The sequence below is a fragment of the Pan troglodytes genome, chromosome Y (assembly GCF_028858775.2).
Source record: "Pan troglodytes isolate AG18354 chromosome Y, NHGRI_mPanTro3-v2.0_pri, whole genome shotgun sequence".
NCBI lineage: Eukaryota > Metazoa > Chordata > Mammalia > Primates > Hominidae > Pan > Pan troglodytes.
In genome coordinates, this window is record NC_072422.2 from 26,047,977 (window position 1) to 26,072,323 (window position 24,347).

A 24,347-nucleotide genomic window follows, 5' to 3' on the forward strand; every position below is an offset into this window, starting at 1 on the left:
CTCAACCTCCAAGGCTCAGTGATTCTCCTACCTCAGCCTCCCAAGTAGCTGGGACCACACGTGTGCACAATCACACCCATCTATATATATACACACACACACACAAACACACACATAAACACACACATATACACACACATACACATATATATTTTTAAATACACACATACACACACACACACACACACACACACATATATATTTCTATACATGGAGTCAGGCTGGTCTCAAATTCCTGGCCTCAAGCGATCCTCTCGTCTTAGCTTCCCAAGTGGTTGGGACTAGCAGCACACACCATCATATCTACATAATTTTTTAAACTTTTGTAGAGACGGAGTCTTGCTATTTTGCCCAGGCTGGTCTCAAACTCTTGGCTTCAATACATAGCCTCTCGCCTGGGCCTCCCAAAGTGCAGGGATTACAGCACCCAGACCCAGCTGGACGTTTGTTGGTAGAACTATGAAAAATATGGCTGAATTAGAAATTGGGGGGTGCCGAGTGAACTTCACCCAATGCTTCTGTCACCGCATCAGTTCTTATGTACCCTTTTCGTGTGTTGGAGAACTAACTTGCAAGGCAGGGGACGCGGCTCCAGGGCGCTTTGCCTCCCTCAGGCGGCTCAGGCTCTCAGTGCGCGAGACCCAGGGAATCTGGAGTCAACGCTACAACCCGCCCAAGGGCCGTTCCCGCTCACGGTGGAGCTAGCGTCTCTGCTCGGGAGAGGGGTTGCGCGGCCAGTGCCCACCCGGAGCAACCGCTCCGAAGCCCAGGTCCCCTCCCCTCGACGCCGACCCACTGCTCTCCTTGCCCAGTGACGCCCCAGAGCAGCACAGTCCGGAGCCAGGCCTTCTGGGGACCCGGGCGCACTTGGCCCGAGCTGTCCTTGAGCAGGGGCACGGACCGACACTCGCCGCATGGGCGCGCGGGGCAGACGTTTTGCCTCCCAGCGCTTCAATACCAGATGTTCAAAACCAGATGTTTCCAGACCATATCCCCGTCGCTTCCGACACTTGGAAAGACCAATCGCCAGGCCCCAAGAAGGCAAGACCTTTGCGAAGGAAACCGCCAATCCGGTTGCTCGCTACTTCCAGGGTCGTGTGCTCCCTTACGCAGGACCCTGCCCAATCGTCACTGGGACGTCCTCCTACTCCCACCTCAGAGCTGTCACAGAGACTGTCAGTTCCGTCCCTCCCCTTCAGCCCTTTAACGCACGTCTTCCCGACGGCATAACTTGCTCAGTCCCTGCGGCCAACTGGGACGGGCCAATGGCTGTGACGGATAAGGGGTGTGGAGTGCGGGGACAATGGGACAGAGCTTCTCATGCAGCCTGCGCCAGCGCCGGGTCGGAGAGTCAGAGGCCACCCTGAGATGGACCGAGATCTTCAGTTGGGGAGGCGCCTCCGGTGAGCTTGCGGCCACACGCCCCCTCAGTAGTCCTCCGCAACGGGTGCCGCGCAGCCGAGTGGCGGGCTAGCATACCGCCTGCCCGCAATTCGGCCAGGCCTCGAGCCGGCTCCGCCTTCCCGCTGCAGTAGCGCCGCCGGGGAAACGCCGCCACGGGCTGCATGGGCAGCGCTCGCGCCCCGCCGCTGAGCCGCCGGGGAGCCGTCCAGGCTTCGAATCCCAGTAAGAGACGCCGCTGGCCTAGGGGCAGTGGTTGGGGCTGGCCCGGGGCATTCGCGCGGCCTTGCGGCCTGCAGCCATTCCCAGCCGGCAGAGCTGCTGTGTGGGCCTTGGGTCAGGCCTGGAGGGCCGGGATCGGGGTGGGCGGTGGACTTTGGGGGCTCGGGGAGGTCGTGAAGGGCCAACAGGGGGCTCCAAGCGGGTTTGGGAGCTCGAGGGGCTCGGAGCGACGGTTAGGGGGACCCGAGGCGGCTGTGCGGGAAGAACGGGGGCTCCGGGGCGGGGCTGGCGGGGCAGAAGGTCCCCAGGGGGCTGTGGGGGACCGACTGGGGGCTTCCGGGAGCGCCTGGGGGTTCTGGGAGCCCGGGGGCTGCTGTGAGGGGCTGCCTAGGGGGGCCCTGGGCAGGTGTTGGCTTCTGCGGAACTCGGGGGGCGCCGCCTTCTAACACACAAGAGGGGCGCCTTAGCTGTTCGGTTCTGGTCGTAGTTGTTATTCTCAGCGTTCCTATTAGTAGTAGTAGTAGTATTCTTTTTATTTTATTTATTTATTTATTTATTTTTGAGATGGAGTCTTGCTCAGTCGCTCAGGCTACAGTGCAATGGCGCGATCTCAGCTCACTGCAAGCTCCGCCTCCCAGGTTCACGCCATTCTCCTGCCTCAGTCTCCCGAGTAGTTAGGACTACGGGCGCCCGCCACCATGCCTAGCTAAATTTTTTTGGTATTTTTAGTAGAGACGGGGTTTTACCGTGTTAGCCAGGGTGGTCTCGATCTCCTGACCTCGTAATCCGCTCACCTTGGCCTCCCAAAGTGCTGGGATTACAGGAGTGAGCCACTGCGCCTGGCCAGCGTTCCTATTATTATCGCTCTTCTGGAATGAGAGCAGGCAGCTGCCGGGATCCCAGCCGGAAGGGGCGGGCGAAAGGCAGGGTTGCTGGAGGCACGCGTAGGTTCGAGTAGGGGCTGGAATGCTAGGGGCTGGAATGCGGGACAACAGTGTAGGGGTTATTAGGAGGAGGGTAGGCAGGTCGGAGGAGGGAGTCGGGAGGAAAGCGGCGGCGGTGGCGGCTTCAACAGCAGCTCTTGCCCTTAAGGAACAATGTGAGACGTTGCCTGAAATGTTAATTTCCGTTTCTCATTTCATCATCCAGGGCGTTGGGGAAGGGGGTGGGGAGAGTGTGCGTATGTGTGTCCCTGCCACATGGATTCTGTGTGTGTGTGTCCCTGCCATATTCAGTCGTGTGTGTGTCCCTGCCACATGGATTCAGTCTTGTGTGTGTCCCTGCCACATTGATTCAGTCCTCTGTGTGTGTATGTGTGTGTGTCTGTACTTGACACATTGTTTCAATCCCCTCTCAGAGGGATTGTGCTGTTAACGCTTGTAACTGTGTCATTTGGGAAGGTCGGTGGCAGGGGAGTCTAGGTTTTTCGCTAGGCCTGCTCTGTTCCTGGTGCCCGATTAACGTTTTCTGCTTCTGTTGTGTTTTTGAAAGGTATTCTTGTATACGAGTTCCAAGAAGTTTTGGAAGACGCCGGGAAAATGAAGCTTCTCTGACAGCTCCCTTTGCTTTAACTATTTTTCTTATAACAGTTAAGATGTAACATGCTTAGGTTTCATGGTTTTTGCAGGTTATGAGTAGTTTTGTATCCATTTGCAAGAACTGGATTTTTTTTTTCTTTTGTAGAGAAATCAGATTTCAGGCTTTCTTACATGAGGAGAGAGTTTCATGCGGTGATTTGAGCAATATCCTTTACACTTAAAATGAGAAATAAAATTGTTCACAATTGTTGAACTGCAAAACTTAGAATCTTTTGATCCTTTTTGGGGCAATGAGACTTATTCAGCCAACATGTAAGATGATATTGCTTGTGGAAAAAGTACTATTGAAACAGTTACTATTTTTGTTGTGTGCAAATGCCATTAATGGCATAACTAGGATAGTTCAAAATCAGAGACCCTGAGATTTTATTTGGCGTCTCTGAGCTCTTGATTTCTTTTATTAAATGTTGGCTGCGTGGAATACTTAGAGTTCTGTTAGTGTCTTTTGAGAGTTATTGAGCAAGTCCTGTAATATTACTTTGCAACTCGTACTTTGCCTGATCAAATGTAAGAGGAAATTTACTTTGCATATGGGCAATGAGCCCATCATCCATTAAATAACAGAGAGAGTATCAGTAAATGCTGGTTCAGAAAATAATCTACATTTGGTGGCCAAAATAAGTGTTTAGGTCTGTCCATTACCTTGTATAAGTCTCTTCATCGCTCAAATGGTAAGTGTAGTGGATGAGTGTTATTTAATAGCAAGGTATTTGCTAGTGAATAGGTGAAGATACATTGCTTGTCTAACAGCATGTTGTATCAACTTATTTAAATTGCTGTGTAGTCAGTGTTCTGTGGGAATTGTGACCCGTTTGGTAAACTTTATAGAAAAATGGAATGAATTCAAATAACTAAAAGTTACTGTTTTGAAATGTTGAAATGTTTTCAGTGTGTGTTTTTTTAATTTGAATTTTAAATGGAATGTCTGTGCAATTCAACTTTCTAGCTTTTATTGTAAAACCATATGAAAGAGGTGTCAATCTTCAGCTCTTGGAACTCAGGCAACTAAATAATTGCCTTAGAAAGCATTTTTTTTGTTTTGTTTTGTTTTTTGTTTTGAGGTGGAGTTTCGCTGGTTGTCCAGGCTGGAATGAAATGGTGCAATGTCCGCTTACTCCAACCTCCACCTCCCTGGTTCAAGTGATTGTCCTGCCTCAGCCTCCTGAGTAGCTGGGATTACAGGCATGTGCCACAATGCCTGGCTAATTTTTGTTTCACCGTGTTGGCTAGGCTGGTCTTGAACTCCTGACCTCACGTGATCCACCCGCCTTGGCCTCCCAAAGTGCTGGGATTACAGGAGTGAGCCACAGCACCTGACCCCCATAGAAGCCATTTTAGCCTTAGAACATGATCCACTTTAATGATCACTTCATTAATTTTGATAGACGTTTCTATTATTTTATTGTGTATTATTTGTTTATTCGTTTTTGAGATGGAGTCTCACTATGTCACCCAGCTGGAGTGCTGCAACCTCGGCTCGCTGCAACCTCTGCCTCCCATGTTCAAGTGATTCTCCTGCCTCTTGCTTTTCATAATATAGAGACAGGGTCTCTATGTTGCCCAGGCTGGTCTTGTACTCCTGGGCTCAAGTGAGCTGCCCACCTCAGCCTCCCATGTTACTGGGATTACAGGCAGGAACCACTACATCCGGCCCAGTGGTTCTATTATTAAGTGGCTTTTATTTGTTTGAGAAATCTTTTTCATGGCATCTCTTAACCTAGAGTCAGATTCAGCTTATATTGTTTTATGTATGTATAAGGCAGAACTTCAGATGTTATTTTTTTTTAATAACATCCCAAATGATGATTGTGGCCTAATTCTGAATACATGCCTCATTCTTTTACCCCGCCTCAGGCCTCCAGTCAGATCCTGCGTCATTCTGGCTGCCTTGGCCTTTCCTTTCCTCAGTTGAGCCAGGTACCATAGTTTTGGGCATGGCTTTGACATATCTATCGCTGTCTCCCATTCAGATGCCTCCATCACCACTCTAAGATAACTGTTACTCAGCCTTTGGGTCTTACTTTAATATCACTTGATTTTAGCATTTAGCAAGCCTTTTTTTTTTTTTTTTTTTTTGAGACAGCATCTCACTGTGTGGCTTACTATGGAGTGCAGTGGCGTGAACATGGTTCCCTACAGCCTTGACTTCCTGGGCTGAAGCGATCCTCCCACCTCAGACTCCTGAGTGGCTGGGACCACAGGCATGTGCCACCATGTCCAGCTAATTTACTTTTATTTTTTGTAGAAACGGGGTCTCCTGGCCTAGTGCAGTGGCTCACGCCTGTAATCCCAGCACTTTGGAAGCCCGAGGTGGGTGGATCACAAGGTCAGGAGTTCGAGACCAGCCTGGCCAACGAGGCGAAACCCCATCTCAACTAAAAAAATACAAAAATTAGCTGGGCATGGTGGCATGTGCCTGTAATCCCAGCTACTCGGGAGGCTGAGGTTGGAGAATTGCTTACCTGGGAGGTGGAGGTTACAGTGAGTCGAGATTGTGCCACTGCGTTCCAGCCACGGTGACAGAGCAAGACTCAGTCTCAAAAAAACAAACAAAAAATAAAAATAAAAAAAGAAATGGAGTCTCCTTATGTTTCATAGGCCTCAAACTTCTGGGCTTGCCTCAGCCTCCTAAAGTGTTGTCATTATAGGCGTGAGCCACCATGCGTGGCTCCCATTTGTTTTCATTACAAGTTTGCTTTTATAATTTACATAAAGGTGGGAACACAGTTTTCAAAATTGGCAGAAGAGATAAACATAATTAAAAGGAATGCTGTCTTTGTGGGAAGTAAATGCTTTCTGTGAAAGCAGTTTTAGTAAGACTGGTTTTTAGGCCAAAGTAGAAGGCCATAAGCTGTTTTTATTCTAATTTCGTCATCCTTTCCATCAGGGTTTCAGATGCTGTAAGGGATGGGTTGAAATCAGTTTTGGCTGCTGCTGTTTATGAGAATTTAATGTTTCATTTGTAACTTTGAGTACCTTCCAGCCAAATGTAGCTGAACAAGTGGAGTCATGTGAAAATTTTTGCATTTTAATGAAGAAAAAAATATTTTCTTTTGAGGGAAATACAACAAAATGGAGGTGTGCCTTATTGATTTTCTCATGTTTATGTTTTCAAAGTGTCTTTTTAAATAAAACTTAATTGGTGAAAAATGGCTTTTGAAAAGACTATGAGTATATTTAGGAGATCGAGACTTGTTTTCATTTTTTGGCTTCATAGTAAGAGGCAAGGATATTTGGTGGAGGGAAACTGGTTGCTTGTGGTTGAAAACATTCAGACACTGTTCTAGGTCTAAGAAATCTTACCTTGTAGTTCGAAAACTGGTTCTGTGAATGAAGAGTTAAAAGCACATTTTCAGTGTGAAAATAAAAGTAAGCCATCCTGTCAGTAATGGCTGAGATTTTTCAAGCGCTGAAAGAGCCAAATCTTGTTTACTGAAAATCCCATCTTCTGGGATGCCCCACACCTGCTTTTTCTCTTTCCTCTTAGAGGTCAAGGTTGAAGTGGCTGTGTGGGTGCTGCTGTCTTAGTTATAGTGTCCCTGTGGCTGGAGGAGTGTGAGACCTGTTTCCAGGCTTGTTCTTGGCATTTGTGTATTGAATTATTTATTATCCTGAAAAATCGGTAGGTCCCCTTTTTTTCCACTTACACAGCAACCACTGTGCACCCACTCTTTATTTGAAAATGTTGGCTTTTTCTCAATGCAAAACATTTCTGATCACTTCTATGAAATTTTTTTCTGTCATGGTAAAATTATGAAACTTTCCCCCTCATTACTTAACTCTAAAAAATGTGACTTTTAAGAATGGATGAAATTGAAATTCTATTTGTAAATGCTTAATAAGTTTGTGATATCAGAGGTTATTTTTTATGTAACTTTAGCAAATAGACCTCTTTTCTTGATGCATTAATAGTAAGTAGCTGGCTAGGCATGGTGGCTCATGCCTGTAATCCTAGCACTTTGGGAGACTGAGGCAGGCAGATCATGAGGTCAGGAGTTTGAGACCAGCCTGACCAACATGGTGAAATACTGTTTCTACTAAAAATACAAAAATTAGCCCAATGTGGTGGTGTGCACCTGTAATCCCAGCTACTCAGGAGTCTGAGGCAGGAGAATCACTTGAACCTGGGAGGCGGAGGTTGCAGTGAGCCAAGATCACACCACCACACTCCAGCCTGGGTGACAGAGCAAAACTCTGTCTCAAAAAAAGAAAAGAAAAAAAAAAAAAGGAAGTAGCACTTTCTCTCCTCCCTGTGGCAGTTTTTGGACTTAGGTTGCTAATGTCCTGAAATAATGAATGCAGTCATTCCAAGCAATGGGAAGATTGTGTAGGGTGCTTGATTCCTGAGGTTTTACCAGAGTTGGGATTAGCTTATGTCCTGCTTTCACACTGGCACAATCAAAGAAGATTTTGATTTAATTCTGGATGATGATGTAAACTTAAGATTGTTATGGCTATATTGTTTAAACTTACCTAAAATAGGAGAGAGTAAGAAGCAGTGAGGGACTGTATTTTACTCTTAAGATATCAAGCTTTGTTAGTATTCTACCATGTTTCTAAATGTGGTTTTACAGATACAAAACAATAAATAAAAGTAAAACAAATAAAAAACCCCAAAGCACCACTCTTGAAAGGCTTAACTTTTAAAAAGTTATTATTACCAAGATGTCTGGCTAATTAAAGGATGTGCAGAGCTCTAAATAAACCTTGCCTTTTTAGGTGGTGACAAAGAAAAAAAGCCAGCTTTTAGGAGGCTGAATAATGTCTTGAGAACTTGTATTAGTATTCCACAACCCCACAGTTGATTCTAATTTAAAGGAATTTTTAGACTTTGTGCATATTTCTTCACTAGAATTGTATGTTTGGCTGGTTATTTATTTAAATTACATACATAGATATTTTTTGTTACCTTGAGAATAGTCTATCTGAAATTTGAAGTTCTTTAGAGCATAATATATTAATATGCTAACAATCAAAACATTTTCTTATAGGTATTTTTTCCCCTAACATAAGAGAGGTATATTTGAATTGTATCCTTTATCTTTTAGTATGAAACTCAGAAAAGTGCTATGTACTTTCACTTAATAGTTTAGATAATGCTAAATAGATGTAACCTTAGTGAAATTTACATTCAAATTTTATGTTTCTTTGGCAAAGTGATTAGATCTGATTATACTAAACTTGGGTTCTTATCAGATGACTGGCTTTTTAAAGAAGATGATGCTGAAACTTTGTATTACTTTTTTAAAGAGGGACACTTAAGTTGAGGCTAATGGCACAGTGAAGTTTTCGGGAGTTGAGGAGAAAATCTGTCTTAGAATTTAACCTACACCTTCTCCTTTTCCTTAATAGCTTTCTTCTAAGTCCATAAATACATTGGTTCAGGGGGATGAGACGAAGGCAGATGGAGGGTGTGTAAGCAGCAGTGACGTGGGAGATACGGAAGGTAGAAGGGAAACAGCTCCCAGCCGTTGGAGAAGCACTGGCACTTTTATCAGTGCTGCCTGTGTTGGTTTTCTGGTGATGCTGTAACAAACCGCCATACACTTAGATGTATTGTTTTATAGTTCTGCTGATTAGAAGCCTAATGTGATCTGCCTGGGCTAAAATTAAGGTGTGGGTAGGGCTGGTTCCTTCTGGAGGCTCCAGGGGAGAATCTCTTTCTTTCCTTTTCCATGTTCCAGATGCTGCCTGCTTTCTGTGGCCTGTAGTGCTGCAATGTTCAAAGCCAGCCTCATGGCATCTCTCTGACTCTTCTGCTGCCCTGGTCCCCTTTTTTTTGGAAACAGGTTCTTGGCTGTGTTGCCCAGGCTGAAGTGCAGTGGCACAATCAAGGCTCACTGCAGCCTTGGCCTCCTGGTCTCAATCAATCCCTCTGCCTCAGCCCCCCGATGGTGCTGGAATTACAGGCATGGAACCACTGTGCCTGGCCCCTCTTCCTCTTGTGATTACAAGTGGAATCTTACTCTTGACTTGTGATTACATTGGGCCCATCTGAACAATGCAGGATCATCTCCCTCTCTGCTGATTAGTAACCTTAATTTCCTTTTCCATGCAACCTAAGATATTCACAGGTTTCAGAGAAAGGACACGGGCCCATTGGGACATTCTTCTCCTTCCCACATTGGGACCCTGTCGTCACATGTATGATTGGAGCAGGGTCGTGCACCTGGCTGCAGTGCTTTGAGTTGGTTCACCAGAGTCCATGTGGCCAGAGTAGTGTGGCATTGCTGGGGGACTACTGAGCAAGCTAGAGATTTTTCCAATAATGTTCCCTTGCTGTCCCAGGATCCCATCCAGGATCCCACGTTGCCTTTAGTTGTCATGTCTACTTAGTCTCTTGTATGTAACTATTTCTCAGTGTTTCCTTGTTTTTCATGACTTTGGCAGTTTTGATGAGGGCAGTGCTTATTTTTTATGTCTTTGTGACCATTCACACATTTGGCACCATTGTAAAACACTGTGTGGCTGACTTCTAGCTTACCTGTCTGCTCTTCCCAATGGGATGCACTCCATTGTGGGAGAACAGCTTTGTGTCTTTTTTCAACTTGAATGAGTTACATGTTTTATGGAAGACTTCTAAAACTAGACAAACTTAGCTTTTTCTGATGTGTTTTAGGAAACACAAAGATGGTGCAGACCCAGGCCCTGCTTTGACTGGGAGAAAGATGCATTCAGTTGACTAAAACTTGAAGTAAGTACTGGTTCCTGTGAAAAAGGATATAATATATCATAGGCGAGAAGGGCTCTGTGACCTGGGAGATTTAATGGAAGATGTGCTTTTTTTTGTTTGTTTGTTTTTTTTCATTCTGAGTCACCTATTCTGTAACCACCCTTCCCACTAAACTACCCAGCCTGCCACTCCGGCTCATACCCCTGCTCTCTTTAACATAGCCAGTCGGAATTAGCTTAGACTATGTGCAGTCCCACCCTAGCCAATAGGGGATGACACAGCAGTAGGGGCTACCTGTATCAGGAATAAAAACCGCTTCCCCTCCCTTGTCCAGGTGTGCTGTCACCATTACTCCATCTGCAACTTGCATCCTTCTATAGAAGTAAAAATTGTCTGCAGTGGCATGATCATGGGTCACTGCAGCCCTGAGATCCTGGGCTCAAGTGATTGTCCTGTCTTAGCGTCCCAAGTGGTTAGGCCTACAGGCAAGTGCCACCACACCAGGCTAATTTAAAATATGTTTTATAGAGATGGGGGTCTCGGTATGTTTCTTAGGCTGGTTTTGAACTCCTGACTGCTAGTGAACCTCCCTCCTCAGCATCCCAAAGTGCTGGGATTACAGACATGAGGCATCATGTCCAACCTTAAGAAGATCCTTACAAGAGAATCTGGAGAAACTTGAAACAGGGAGGGGACTTGGAAAGCAGACTGAGTAAGCAAGTTGTGAAGACTTAGTGGTGTTTCTTAACAGGTATTCACAAAAAAAAAAAAACTTGGAAAAAGAGAAAATGAATTGATTTCCAGTGGAGGGAATTGGGAAAACATTAGTTAGGGGAGTGGCTCTTGAAAGGATAGAGGAAAGGAGACAGAAAATAAAGCAGGAATGGGGAACAGGGCAGTGGAGCAGAAGCTAGGTGGTGTTTATTCTGTGCCTACTGTATGTCACACTCCATTCTCTGCCCTGGAAACATTTGACAGATGTGGATGTCACTGGTGTCATTTGCATACATTCTGGAGGGAGAAGTGGGCATCTTGGTTGAGGAAAGGAAATGGTTATCTGGGGAAGTGTGATGGGCAGAGCTCAGGAGTGAGGCTTGTGTTAGTCAGTTGTGTACCTGCTGGCTCTGATCAGCTCAACAGATGTGTTTCCTAAATAGCTCTATTGTCTAAGACAGACTGGTATTTGCTCTCATAGATTTTTGTCAAGACAATAAAGTGTGGGCCAAGATAGTAGTTTTGGGTCAAAATAGAAGGGGATTAGAGATTTTGAAGGTAGAAGCCTGCTGGTAGAAGCAGTATAGAAGGAAGAATATGGATTCTGTTTGCTCAAATGCATGGCTAGGCTCATCTTGGACTTGTTTTTTTTTATATCTCCTAATACTTCTATGTGCATATTAATAGATACCTAGTTAATATTAGGTTGAAATTTTGGTTGGAAGTCTGAAAAATTCTGATTTTTACAAAGGCTTATGGTCTGAGAAGGCAATAATACCTGACAGGAAATACTTAATATTTTATACAATAAACATTTAATGTGTTAAACTTGTGCCAAGCTTATGAACAAATGTGAGTGTTGGAGAGTTGTCTCAAGTGGGTATTATGCAGTCTTCATTCTGGATGTGAGCCTCTGTGGTCTGTGTGTGGGGCAGCAGCACTGGGCCCCTGTTAGGGAGCCTTCCATTGGATGGCTGTCTCCAGTGGCAGTGTTTCTATCAGTGCCCTAAATTACGCTTTGGCTTAACTGCAGATACAGAGATGAATGGAGAGCAGAAGTAAATGTTTTGGATGGCTCATTGCCCTGCAGTGTGCTCAGGTCCAGGTGCACGTAAAGGGAGTTGCTTCTGGGTACAGGAGGGCCCTGTGTGGCAAACTTTCTTTGTGTTTATTTTTACATAAGCCCTCCAGTTATGCTGAGTCCTTTTCTTAACTAGCCCTTCCCTCATATGGGAACATTTTACTTTTTCAGGTGTTATCTTGAGGGAGATAATTTGTTTTACAATCGTGGCATTGCCACAGTGCTGCTCCAGTCACGGTTTCCTTTTTGAGTGTTAGACTGCACTGGATTTGCTATAGAGATCCAGGAGGGCCTGGGTGACCTTTACTCTGGTATTTCTCTAGCTCACTGATTATTGTGCCAGTAGGAGCCAAGGGCTCATTGAAAGTATCTCTCAGGGCCTGACATCAGACAGGTCAGCTAGGCCTCTCCTTCATTTTATTTATTTATTTTTTCTGAGACAGTGTCTTGCCATGTCAGCCAGGCTGGAGTACACTGGCACGATCGTGGCTCACTGCAACCTTGACCTCCCAGGCTGGGGAAATCGTCCTTCCTCAGGCACCTGAGTAGCTCGGACCACAGGTGTGTGCCACCACACCAGGCAACTTGTGTCTTTGTTTGTTTTTTTGTAGAGCTGGGGTCTCGCTATGTTACCCAGGCTGGTCTCAAAATCCTGGGCTAAGCAATCCTACCTACTGCCTCCCAGAGGGTTGGGAGTACAGTGTTAGCCACTACGCCTGGCCACCTCTCCTTACCTATCCTAAAAATGGCTTGTTGTTTCTTTGTCATCCAGGGGTTCATTTGTTTTTATTTGCTGTATAACCTCCTCACAAGGATGCTTTTGAGGGTTCTGCTTTCAGTGAATCAGGTTTCATATAAATAATTTAAGATTAATGGGCTAAGAAAGGCTATTTAGTTTCAAAGTGTTCATAGCTGGGGCTGAAATCAACCCCTCCTGGGCTGTTGGGTTTAATAATCTTGCCGCCTCTTTTATTATCAGAGTCTCCTCTTTTTATTTATAGAGATGGGGTCTTGCTATTTTGTCCAAGCTGGTCTGAAACTCCTGTGCTCAAGCTGTCTTCCTACCTTGGTCTCCCAAACTGTTGGGATTACAGGTGTGAGCCACTGCTCCTGGCCTTAAGATATTTTTTATATCAGGTCACGTTTGTTTTATCTAGGGGGCAAACATTCCTTGTAAGTAATGTTTTTCTAGTGATGCTGCACTCTTGGAGTCAGTTATCTGTCACCTGAATCTTCAGGGACTGTTTTGGGCTATCCTGAGGGGGGATGCGGGGGTGGTGGCGTAGCAGGAGTTACTACTGATGGGACTGCTGCCCCTGTAAACAGGAGACCCACTGCTCACAGATTTACCAAAGGTGTGGGGTCTTGAGCCCCAAAAGTTGAAGTTGCAGTGAGCTGAGATGATGACACTGCACTCTAGTGACAGAGTGAGACGGTCTCAAAAAAAAAAAAAAAAGAAAAGAAAAGTGTTGGGTCATTATTTACGTACTCAAACAAGTGAAAGGCCTAGAAGGCCATCCCAAGTGAGGACAACTCAGTGCAAGAATGTTAACTTCCAGATTACCTCATCCTTGAGAAATTTAGGAATAATCAAAGTTTCATTCTGTTAAGGTGTGGTTCTTTGATGTTAGTCATGGGAGTAAGGAATTTGCATGTAAAGCCCTGAGGAGACATGTCAAAAGAAGAAGCTGCTGGCTGCTTCAGTGGTGCAGGTGATACCTGTGCAAGAGAACTGTGCACAGCCAGCTGCTGGAGGAGAGAAGATGGCCTCCAGAGATAGCTTCGCACTGGGGGGTGACTGTTGGGGGATGAAAAAGACACATTCATGTGATGATGCTCTATTGCTTATGTCAGTGGGATGTCCAGGTTGCTTCTTGGGGGCAGTGGGTCTTTGAGATCCTGAGACCCATTCTCTTTGGAACATTGTGAATTAACAGGTGGGATGAGGGAGAATGTTCAGGTGTGGTATGGAGACATCAGGTTGCTTAACCACAGAGGGAACTTTTTTTTCCTAAGAATTATGTGGATTGGGATGTCCACACAATAGACATCCTATTTATAGATTTGAAGGGCATTAAAAGAAAAACCAACTCCAATTTGGTTTTCCTTCTTTTTCAGTGTTGCAGCCTGAGTCTTTATTAGGGTCATAGCTTGTATGTGCATTTCTCTTTCTTGGACCCTGGCTGTAAAAAATGGGTCATTGAAGGTAATGAGAGTGTTTCTCTGGTCTCTGCCCTGTGTGTGCTGCTGACGAGGCAGCTGGTCCACATTTGCTGTGCCCAGATCCTCTGTGACCTAACAGCAATGTTAGGAACTATTCCCAAAAGTGATAAACACAATTTCAGTTTATTAGTGCTCCTCTCATTAAGCTATTGTTTTTTTCTTTCTTTCTTTTTTTAATTTTTTGATTAAAATGGAACAAGCTGGGCGCAGTGGAATGGGAGGTTGAAGTTGTAGTGACCCATGATTGTGCCATTGCTCTCCAGCATGGGAGACAGAAGAAGACATCATCTCAAAAAAAAAAAAAAAAAAAAGCAAATAAATATAATGGATCAGAAGGGTGTGATGTGCGTGTGACGCTAGTCCCTGCTTGTGCCGCCATGGCTGCTTCTGCCCGGCCTTGCTACTGCTTTGCTTCAAATGTCAGTGAGCCTCCTTATTTTCATTCCTAGGTTTATTGTTGAGTCAGATCGTTTTCTTTCTCCCTTTCCCTTCCCCTTAGTAAATGTTCAGATCTTCTAATATTGCACCTTAGAGATCTTGGTACCATTCCCCCAGATCCATACAAACACAAAAACACAGATGATACTCAGGTTGGAACAGGAGGGTGCAAACTTAGCATCCCTGTTTGCCTCTTACTCTTCTGGCTTCCGTCCTTACCTGTGTACTGTGAGTGTTTATTGGGCAGTGTTGATATTATGCCTAGACCGTTAGTTCCTTAAAGAAGACCACCAGAGTCCAGAGTCAAAGCCAAGCGGCAAGGATCTTTACTACAAGTTCGAACCTGGTCCCTCCATTCCACAGCATACAAGAGGGCCCTGAACAATGTGAGTGTTTGCTTTTTATAGCCTGAAAGTTACAGGGGAACAAAGGAATTCTTTTGGTTCCTGCTCTTTCAGTAAAACTTTGAACGGCTGTCTCCTAATCGGAGACTTTCCTGGTGGTGTTTGTACTGGGCTCAGGAAGTTTGAGAGATATATGGCGATATGTGGTGGGATGGGAGGATGCGATGTGTTTGTACTGGGCTTGTTTGTTTTGAGCCCGGGGCTGAGGAATGTGCCCGGCTCCTTTCATTCCCCCCCTTTCTTTTCAGGTATTTTTAGAGCTAATCTTGGGTCTTATAAGTCTGATTCTGTTTCAGCGTTTACAGGTTGGTATTGGGCTCTGAGGACTATGAGTTGTACAGTGTCAAACTTTTCTTTAATGAACCGCAAAATTCTGTTAACAACACAAGGTCTTACGGTAAGCAGAAATAGTAGACTCAGCAGGGGTCCAAGGAAGGGGGCTAACAGAGAAAACATAGATGAGTTCCACCATTGGTCTGCAGCTGAAGCAAACTGCTGTGTTCTTACTTCTGTGCTTAACTTGCGTAACTGTTGGACCCGGTCTTCCACAAGCCCTGATTCATTTATGTAGAAACAACAGTCTTCCTTTAGAAACATACACGTACCTCCTTTTTCAGCAATGAATAGGTCTAAGGCCCTCCGGTTCTGCAAGGTTACCTGTGCTAGGGACGTGAGCTGCCGCTGGAGGGAGGCAAAGGACTCAGCTGACTCTTCCATAGCAACGGCAAATTGTTGGTACAGCTTGTTACTTTCTATGAGGGTGTGACTTAGGGCTCCCCCAGCCAGTCCGGTTGCCATGAAGGATGCGGTGAGGGAGATTCCTGCAATGAGGGGGAGAAATATAGCTCGTGCAGGTCTCCGTCTAGGGTCTGGGTGAATAACAGCACTAGTCCAGTTACCGGTATACCTTAGGAACTCGCCGGCAGTAAGTAGAGTTAACTGGGGAACTAATGTGACAGGAAGACACAGTAGGTTGGTAACAGAGGGGCTTGATAGGTTTTTAGATAATGTTCTATTACACCAGAAGAATATGCCTGACGGAGCCCTTAAGGTGATATTAGGGGGCGTTGCAGTGATGCTGCAGAGGCTGGAATTAGTTCCTGAGAAACAGTAGGGAAACTTTTCTTGACTGGGGTTTAGGTATAGTGGCACGTTAGGGATAGGGGCATATGAGAGGTTTCGGTGGTTGTTAGCTTGGGCAGAGGTGGAGGATCCCCATGGCAGGGGGATAGCAGTTAGCGGTGGACGCCCTAGAGTGGCACACAGAAAGCAGCCAGACAGGCTGTGAAGTCCTGTAAGGTTAGCAAGTTCTAATCCTTCTTGCGATAATTTTAACCAGGAAAAAGGACGTAAATCTTGTGTCAGGCGGTTTTCTTGTCGCTGGATATTTCCATGGACCAGGGGCTGTACCTGCACTAGACCCCGTCACAGATAGAGGTGACTGCTAGGCCATGTGGAGGCGGAGGAGTAGTATACAGCCCCGTGTTGAGGCGTGGTCCAGCGGGAGTTCCAGGGGTCTCTAACTATCCATGTATATGAAAGGTCTCTATCTCGTCTGCAATGGAAGGGCCATCTGGGATCTATCTGTTCTTTTCCACCCCACCATTGGTATTTATGGATGTTACAATAGTTATAAGGGCAGCCGGCACTTTGGTGCCACCAATAGTGCTTACAATTGTATTTAGTCTGATCATACTCGAAGCATATTATTGGTGCCACTGGTTTGGCTATTGGGAAATCGGTAAAATTTAGTAAAATTGGGCTATTGCACCCTGAGGAGGGGCAATCTGCACTGGCCACTAATTTCCCGGGCTTATGAGGTTGCCTAGGGTGGGTTTGGTTTTCATAAAGCCAGAATCTCCAGACAAAGGGATTAGGAGCTGGCTTTATGTTTTCCTCAGCGGCCACTAGGGCGACTAATGTTAGAGTTAGACTACTTAACTGCATGTTTGCAGTGAGCTATGCTGCCGGCGCAGGGTGAGTTTTAAGGGGTTGTTCTTAGCTCTGTCCATAGTCCACGTGTCTGGTGCTTCAGCCGCCGCCACCGTGATTGGCCCCAGAAGGTCGGAGGTTGGGTCCACTGGCTTGACGTGGGTGTAGTGGATCCACGACGCAATGCCTTCTACCTTCAGGGTGGTGGGTATGGTCAGGAGTACTTGGAGTGGTCCTTTCCACCTGGGCTCTAGGGTCTCTTGTCGGTGTCGCTTAACCAGGACTGAGTCTCCCAGCTGGTACGGATGGGGTGTCGGTGGGGGACTGGTCTCATATAGCTCTTTCAGCTTGGGCCAGATTTCTTGGTGAATTTTCTGTAAGGCTTGTAAGGAAAATAAGAATTCAGAGACATTTTCTGTTTCAGACTTAAGCAGGTCATCTTTTAAGCTAGGAACCAGGGGTGGAGGTCTGCCATACATGATTTCGTAAGGGGTAAGGCCTAGTTTGTAAGGGGTATTACGGGCCCGGAACAGAGCATAGGGGAGAAGGACTACTTAATTAGCGCCAGTCTTTATAGTCAATTTAGTTAAGGTCTCTTTTAAGGTCTGATTCATCCTTTCTACCTGTCCTGAACTCTGGGGCCTGGAAGTGCAATGTAGTTTCCAATTTGCCTCAAGGATGGAAGCCAAATCCTGACTTACTTTAGTGACGAAAGCGGGCCTATTATCTGACCTTATCTGGATGGGGAAGCCGTACCTGGGAAGGATATCTTCCAGAATTTTCTTTGCTACGACCTGAGCAGTTTCTCTTTTGGTTGGGAATGCTTCAGTCCACCCTGAAAAAGTATCTACAAAGACAAGTAAGTACCGGTACCCATACTTTCCTGGCTTTATTTCAGTAAAATCTACTTCCTAGTAGATACCGGGCCTGGTTCCTCTGAGCTTTGTTCCTGTTGCAGCTTGAGATTGGGGGTATGCGTTGTTAAGCTGGCAGACTTTGCAACTTGTCACGATACTGCTGGCTGTCTCAGCTATATGTCTGATTTTGAGCTTGGAGCGTCTGATCAGGTCTATCATCCGCCGGGCCCCCAGGTGGGTGGTTTGGTGGATGTGTTCTAACACCTGTTGTCCTAATTTTTCTGGTAGGATAGTTTGGTCATTAGTATCAGTCCACCACCTATTCTGGATTTGTTTCAGGGGAAATTTGTCAATCCACTGGAGATCTTGTTCTGAATATTCAGGGAAATATGGCAAGTCCCGGGGGCCCGGGTCAGGGAGCTGGAGTGCAAGGAGTTGGCTGGGAGCCTTCGCCACATTCCTTGCAGTTTGGTCTGCCAGAAAGTTGCTTTGAGCAGTTGGAGTAGTTAGTTTCTGATGCCCTGGGCAATGTACAATGGCTAATTTTTCTGGCCTCCATAGGGCTGTTAGCAGGGCTAGGATCTCTTGCTTGTTTTTTATCTCTTTTCCTTCAGCCGTCAGTAACCTTCGCTCCCTGTAAATGGCCTCATGTATATGCGCCGTTGCAAAAGCATATCGGCTGTCTGTATATACTGACAGCTTTTTCCCCGCCCCTAAGGTAAGAGCTTGGGTGAGTGCTATCAGTTCGGCCTTCTGGGCCGATGTCCCCGGGGGCAGGGGTTCTGCCCAGATTACCTCAGTCTCTGAAGTTACTGCCGCTCCAGCGTACCTCTGGCCTTGATGCATGAAGCTGCTCCCATCAGTGAACCAGACGAGGTCGGCGTCAGGAAGTGGGCGGTCCTGCAGGTCTTCTTGAACTCCGTGCACCTGAGCTAGTATCTTGGTGCAGTCATGGAGTGGGGCGTCCAGGTCCGGGTTGGGCAGCAGCGAGGCAGGGTTTAAGGTCATTGGGGGCAGGAAAATTATCCTGAGAGGATTTAGTAGTAGTCCTTGGTAGTGGGTGAGCCAGGCGTTACTCATCCATCGATTAGGTGGCTGTTTGAGTACACCTTCGATGGCATGTGGAGTAACGACCCACAATTCTTGCCCCATGACAAGTTTATCAGCATCTTGCACTATCAGAGCCGTGGCCGCAATCATTCGGAGACAAGGGGGCCACCTGGCAGCCACTGGGTCTAACTTCTTTGATAGGTAGGCAACTGGCCTCCGCCAGGGGCCTAAGTTCTGAGTTATTACCGCCTTGGCTACACCTTTATTCTCATCTAGACCTAAGCCCTCCGTTTCCGCCCAAGCTTCTGGATATTGCTGGAGCCAGGTTGCTATGTCCTGGTCAGGGGCCGCTTTCTCCTGGTGGAGGCGGTACTCATCTTCTAGGTTTATAGTCAGGACGGACACGGGTCGGTTGTGGGAGTTGGTCATGACGGGCCCCTCAGGGAGGAAATGGATCTGTGCTCCTATTTTAGTTAGCAGGTCTCTCCTTAATAGGGGACAGGGGCTCTCAGGGATGGCCAGGAAAGAATGGGTTACATTCTTGGCTCCGAGGTTTACTGTTCTTTGTGTTGTCCATGGGTATTTCTTAACTCCTGTGGCCCCTTGTACCTACGAGGACTTGGAGGATAATTTCCCATTAGTTTTAACTAAGACCGAGTGCTGTGCTCCTGTATCGACCAAGAACTGGACTGGGGACCCCTCCACTTGCAAAGTTACCCTAGGTTCGGGGAGGGGGTCCGAACCCCGTCTTCCTTAGTCTTCGTCTTGAGTGACTAGTACGGGTGTAGACCTAGGGGGTCCCTGTCCTCGTTGTTTCTTTTTGGGGCAGTCTCTTACCTAGTGGCCAGCCCCCTTACAGTAGGCACATTGGTCTTTGCTCAGATTATCATGCCGGGGGGGCCGTCTAGGTTGGGTATACTCTGGCTGTAGATGCTCTTTCTGTACCACTGCTGCCAGTACCTTGGTCATTTTTTCAGTGGCCTTAAATTGCTTTTCCTCTGGAGTATCTCTGTTATTGTAAACCCGCTGGGCTATCTGAAGGAGGTCCTGAATCTGCTTTCTTTCCAAGTCTTCTAATTTCTGGAGTTTTCTCTTAATATCTGGGGCTGCCTGATTTACGAAAGACATTACAACAGCTGCCTGACTTCCTGGAGCCTCTGGATCTATGGGGGTGTACTGTCTAAAAGCTTCCATTAATCTTTCTAAGTAGGTAGCTGGGCTCTCTGTCTTTCTTTGCAGAATAGAATATACTTTAGCCAAATTAGTGGGCTTGCGAGCAGCTGCCCGGAGACCTGCCATTAGAGTCTGGTGATAAAGGTGTAGCCGTCCCCTACCTTCTGCCGTGTTGTAGTCCCACGCCGGCCTGGTCAGAGGAAAGGTTGCGTTTATGAGGTCGGGGTTGGCAGTCGGTTGACCATCGTACCCCGGGACCAGCTTTCTAGCTTCTATCTGTATTCTCTCTCGCTCTTCCGTGGTGAACAAGATTCGGAGGAGCTGCTGACAATCATCTTAAGTGGGCTGGTGGGTGAACATGACACTATCCAGTAAAGCCAGTAAATCTTTGGGGTTGTCTGAAAACTGAGCACTCTGAGTCTTCCAGTTATACAGATCACTGGTGGAGAATGGCCAGTACTGGAGCCTGGGGATTCCTGTATCATCTGGGGGTCCTATTTCCCAAAGGGGTAAAGCCACCGTGGAGTCAGGCGGCTGAGAGGGGGCTAGTCCGCGAAGTGCGCCCTCGCGTCCGCCCTGCCGGCCCTTCACAGTTACTTTCCTTTTCAGCGGGCCCGTGTGTGCCGGCCGCCTCCCATCCGCCTGCTCCTTCCCACAGCTCAGCCAGGGGGGCTGGGGCCTGGGGCCCAGAGGGGTACGGAGGGGGTTCTGTGAACAGTGGGTCCTCGCTGTCAGGTAGAACAGGATGGGGGGGGCAGTTGGTTGCTTGGATTTTAGTGGTTGAGCAACCAGTGCCTTACAGGGTTCAGAGGCTAATTGGAAAGGGGACAGCCAAGGAGGCAGGTTCTCAACAAGGTCCTGCCATATGAGGATATATGGGATTTGATCTAAGTGGCCCGCACGCCTAGGTAGGAAAATCTTGGACTTTTCCTTAGTGATGAGAGCAAGTCGGAAGGTCCCTTTGGGTGGCCACCCCACATCAAAGGCAGGCCATTCGGAGCGACACAGAGTAATTAGCTTTCCTTTCCTGATTTCTATACTAAGATCATGGCCCCTTGCTCTAACTTCTTTGAAATTATTCGTAAGGAGAGATAGAGGAGTGCTCTGGGTATTACTTATCCTGTAATAATTTGTAGTCTCTTCTTGTAAAGGAATGTGGGTTAGAATCCTTGTAAAGGAAATCTGATCTGACTTATTAATGATATCTAATCGCAGGCGCACTTTGGCAGCCCTGGTCAGAGTTAGCTGCCTGGATCGCGATCGCGCTGGGGCAGCCCAGATCAGAGATAGCTGCTGCCCGCCAAACCAGGGCAGTTCAGGTTGCAAGCGCGCACCGGAAGCCCAGGTCAGAGTTAGCTGCCTGGATCGCGATCACGCTGGGGCAGCCCAGATCAGAGATAACTGCTGCCCGCCAAACCGGGGCAGTTCAGGTTGCAAGCGCACACCGGAAGCCCGGGTCAGAGTTAGCTGCCTGGATCGTGATCACGCTGGGGCAGCCCAGATCAGAGATAACTGCTGCCCGCCAAACCGGGGCAGTTCAGATTGCAAGCGTGCACCGGAAACCCAGGTCAGAGTTAGCTGCCTGGATCGCGATTGCGCTGGGGCAGCCCAGATCAGAGATAGCTGCTGCCCACCAAACCGGGGCAGTTCAGATTGCAAGCGCGCACCGGAAGCCCGGGACAGAGTTAGCTGCCTGGATCGTGATCGCGCTGGGGCAGCCCAGATCAGAGATAGCTGCTGCCCGCCAAACCGGGGCAGTTCAGGTTGCAAGCATGCACTGGAAGCCCGGGTCAGAGTTAGCTGCCTGGATGGCGATCTCGCTGGGGCAGCCCAGATCAGAGATAGCTGCTGCCCGCCAAACTGGGGCAGTTCAGATTGCAATTTAGATCAGATGAGAGCCAGGGGACGTCTCCCACCGGTCTCCGCTGGCCGTCCTATAGCGTGTCTGCCAGGACTGTGCCAGCTCCAGTTTCAGACCTCGCGAGTCACAGATTCAGATTCAGAACAGACACAGACAAACGGAGACGAGCCAGCTCACCTATCAGTAGATCGATCCTAGCAGATCCGTTGACCAGGGGTCTCGTGGGCTTGGGGAATCCCGGACAAGCCCCCAGATGTTATGCCTAGACCGTTAGTTCCTTAAAGAAGACCACCAGAGTCCAGAGTCAAAGCCAAGCGGCAAGGATCTTTACTACAAGTTCGAACCTTGTCCCTCCATTCCACAGCATACAAGAGGGCCCTGAACAATGCGAGTGTTTGCTTTTTATAGCCTGAAAGTTACAGGAGAACAAAGGAATTCTTTTGGTTCCTACTCTTTCAGTAAAACTTTGAACGGCTGTCTCCTAATCGGAGACTTTCCTGGTGGTGTTTGTACTAGGCTCAGGAAGTTTGAGAGATATATGGCGATATGTGGTAAGATAGGAGGATAGGATGTGTTTGTACTAGGCTTGTTTGTTTTAAGCCCGAGGCTGAGGAATGTGCCCGGCTCCTTTCATTGACAGGAGCTTCAGTCTCAGAAGAAGGATAGGAAATTGCTCTCAGACTCTGAACCCTAAGATGTGCTGCTGTGTTACATTTCTGCCCCTAATCCTGATGGTTTCTCCTGCTCAATGAAGAGCACCTTTACCAAGTAGTCACCTGAGTATTAGGGCTGGAGGAGATCCGAGGGTACGACAGCTTCCCATTTTATTAGACGAGATTTGTCTGGAGATAAAATGAGCATGTGGTGTTTGGCAGGGCTGCATGTGTAGGTGGTAGCCATCACTCATGATGTTCATGGTCTTGTAATTGGAGTAAGGACCTAAGACACATTGCTAGATGAATGTTTTCCTGTTTCTTCTTTGCTGTGAGGTGTTGCATGTGAGTTGTGAGATATGGCAAGGTTTTTCTTCATAACAGCCTGCTCAGCCTTTTATTTTTTAATTCCCAGTACATGCCCCCAACTCCACCCCACCGCCCTTTCTTCTCCTTTTCTTCTCCTTGACTTTACTACCTGCCCGGGCGTGCCACAGCACCAGTAGCATTATCAGCACCAACTCACATTCCTTCCCTTATCTGGGAAAAGACTGGCTCTCTAGTTTGTCATAAACCACCCCTTCCTCCTCCACCCTCTCTCCCATCATGCGCCCACCTTATCTAAAAAAGTTTAAATGTTTAACCAGTTGAGCCTAGTTTAGATTGTGTGGTCCAACCCCAGCCAGTAGGAAAAAGGCAGACAAAAGTTGCCTTAAAAATAAAAACTTATATTCTCCTTTGTTTGGGGTGCTATCGTGGCAACCAGACATACGAGAGGCACCCTTCTGTGCAAAAATAAATTTGCTTTGCTTAAAAATCCTTTGAGGCTGGGCGCGGTGGCTCACGCCTGTAATCCCAGCACTTTGGGAGGCCGAGGCGGGTGGATCACGAAGTCAGGAGATCAAGACCATCCTGGCTCATACGGTGAAACCCCGTCTCTACTAAAAATACAAAAAATTAGCTGGGCGTGGTGGCGGGCGCCTGTAGTCCCAGCTACTTCGGAGGCTGAGGCAGGAGAATGGCGTGAACCCGGGAGGCGGAGCTTGCAGTGAGCCGAGATTATGCCACTGCACTCCAGCCTGGGCGACAGAGCGAGACTCCGTCTCAAAAAAAAAAAAAAAAAAAAAAACCTTTAAGTGTTCGTTTTTCCTTAAGACTCCAAGCCTTATTTCTATCATGAGTTGATTTGGATAGTAAATGAAATCATGCCTTAAGTATCTCCATGGTGGCCTAATTTGTTACCTGAAGCTTTTTCTTACAGCAGTCTCTAACAAAAAACCACTTCCTGTTAACTCCTTCAGGACTACAGGTAACTTGGTGAGTTCTTACTGTCTTGTGAATTCTTGAGGGAGATGAGAGCACCACACCACACAGGACTTGAGGGCAGCAGGCTTTTAGGTTTTGCACACAGCTTCTCAAACGGTGTGATTGGGAAATTGTTAGAATTTCCAGATAGTACCTAGTTTGGTGGTTCAATAGTGCTTTATTTTTATGTTTTATTTTTAAAATAAAGATGGTGTCTGACTGTCCAGCGCAGGCTGGACTCCAGCTTCTGAGCTCAAATGATCCTCCCACCTAGCCCTCCCAGAGTGCTGGGATTGCAAGAAGGAGCCACTGCACGCAACCGCAGTCATGCTTTTAGATTGAGGATGTAGAATGGAAGGCTTTGGTGTCTATGCTTTCGTGAGATTTCTTAGAGAATTTTTTTTCCCCATATAAGTCTATCATGTTAACCAATATTCCCTACATACATTTAGTCTGTGTACAAAACACCCATGGCTGCCTCTCCTCAGTGTGGTCACTCATGCCTCTCTCCTCAGACTGATCCACATTGACCTGGACTTGGATAAGCTTACCTCAATGTTATCTGGGGTGTGTGTTTCCCCTTGTGTGCCTGTCACATAATAGATCACATTTCAACGCTTTTTATATAGGGCAGGATTTGTAGAAAGGGTTTGAATCTTAGTGATAAGCTATGACCATGAGTAAGTTACTTTATTTTTCCTTGCTTTTGGTTTTCTTCTAAGAATTGGGATTATATCTCCTCTCACGGCCTTTTGTGAGGGA

At 47.0% G+C, this 24,347-nt stretch overlaps 1 long non-coding RNA gene across 1 annotated transcript in view; it reads left to right on the forward strand.

The window, feature by feature from the left end:
- Nucleotides 1-1,262: 1,262 nt before the first annotated feature.
- The window catches only part of TTTY14 (testis-specific transcript, Y-linked 14), a 150,132-nt gene continuing 127,047 nt past the window's right edge, over nucleotides 1,263-24,347 (forward strand). Inside the window, exon 1 of the long non-coding RNA NR_002708.1 lies at nucleotides 1,263-1,403. This is a non-coding gene — a long non-coding RNA (testis-specific transcript, Y-linked 14). The remainder of the gene's footprint in view (nucleotides 1,404-24,347) is intronic.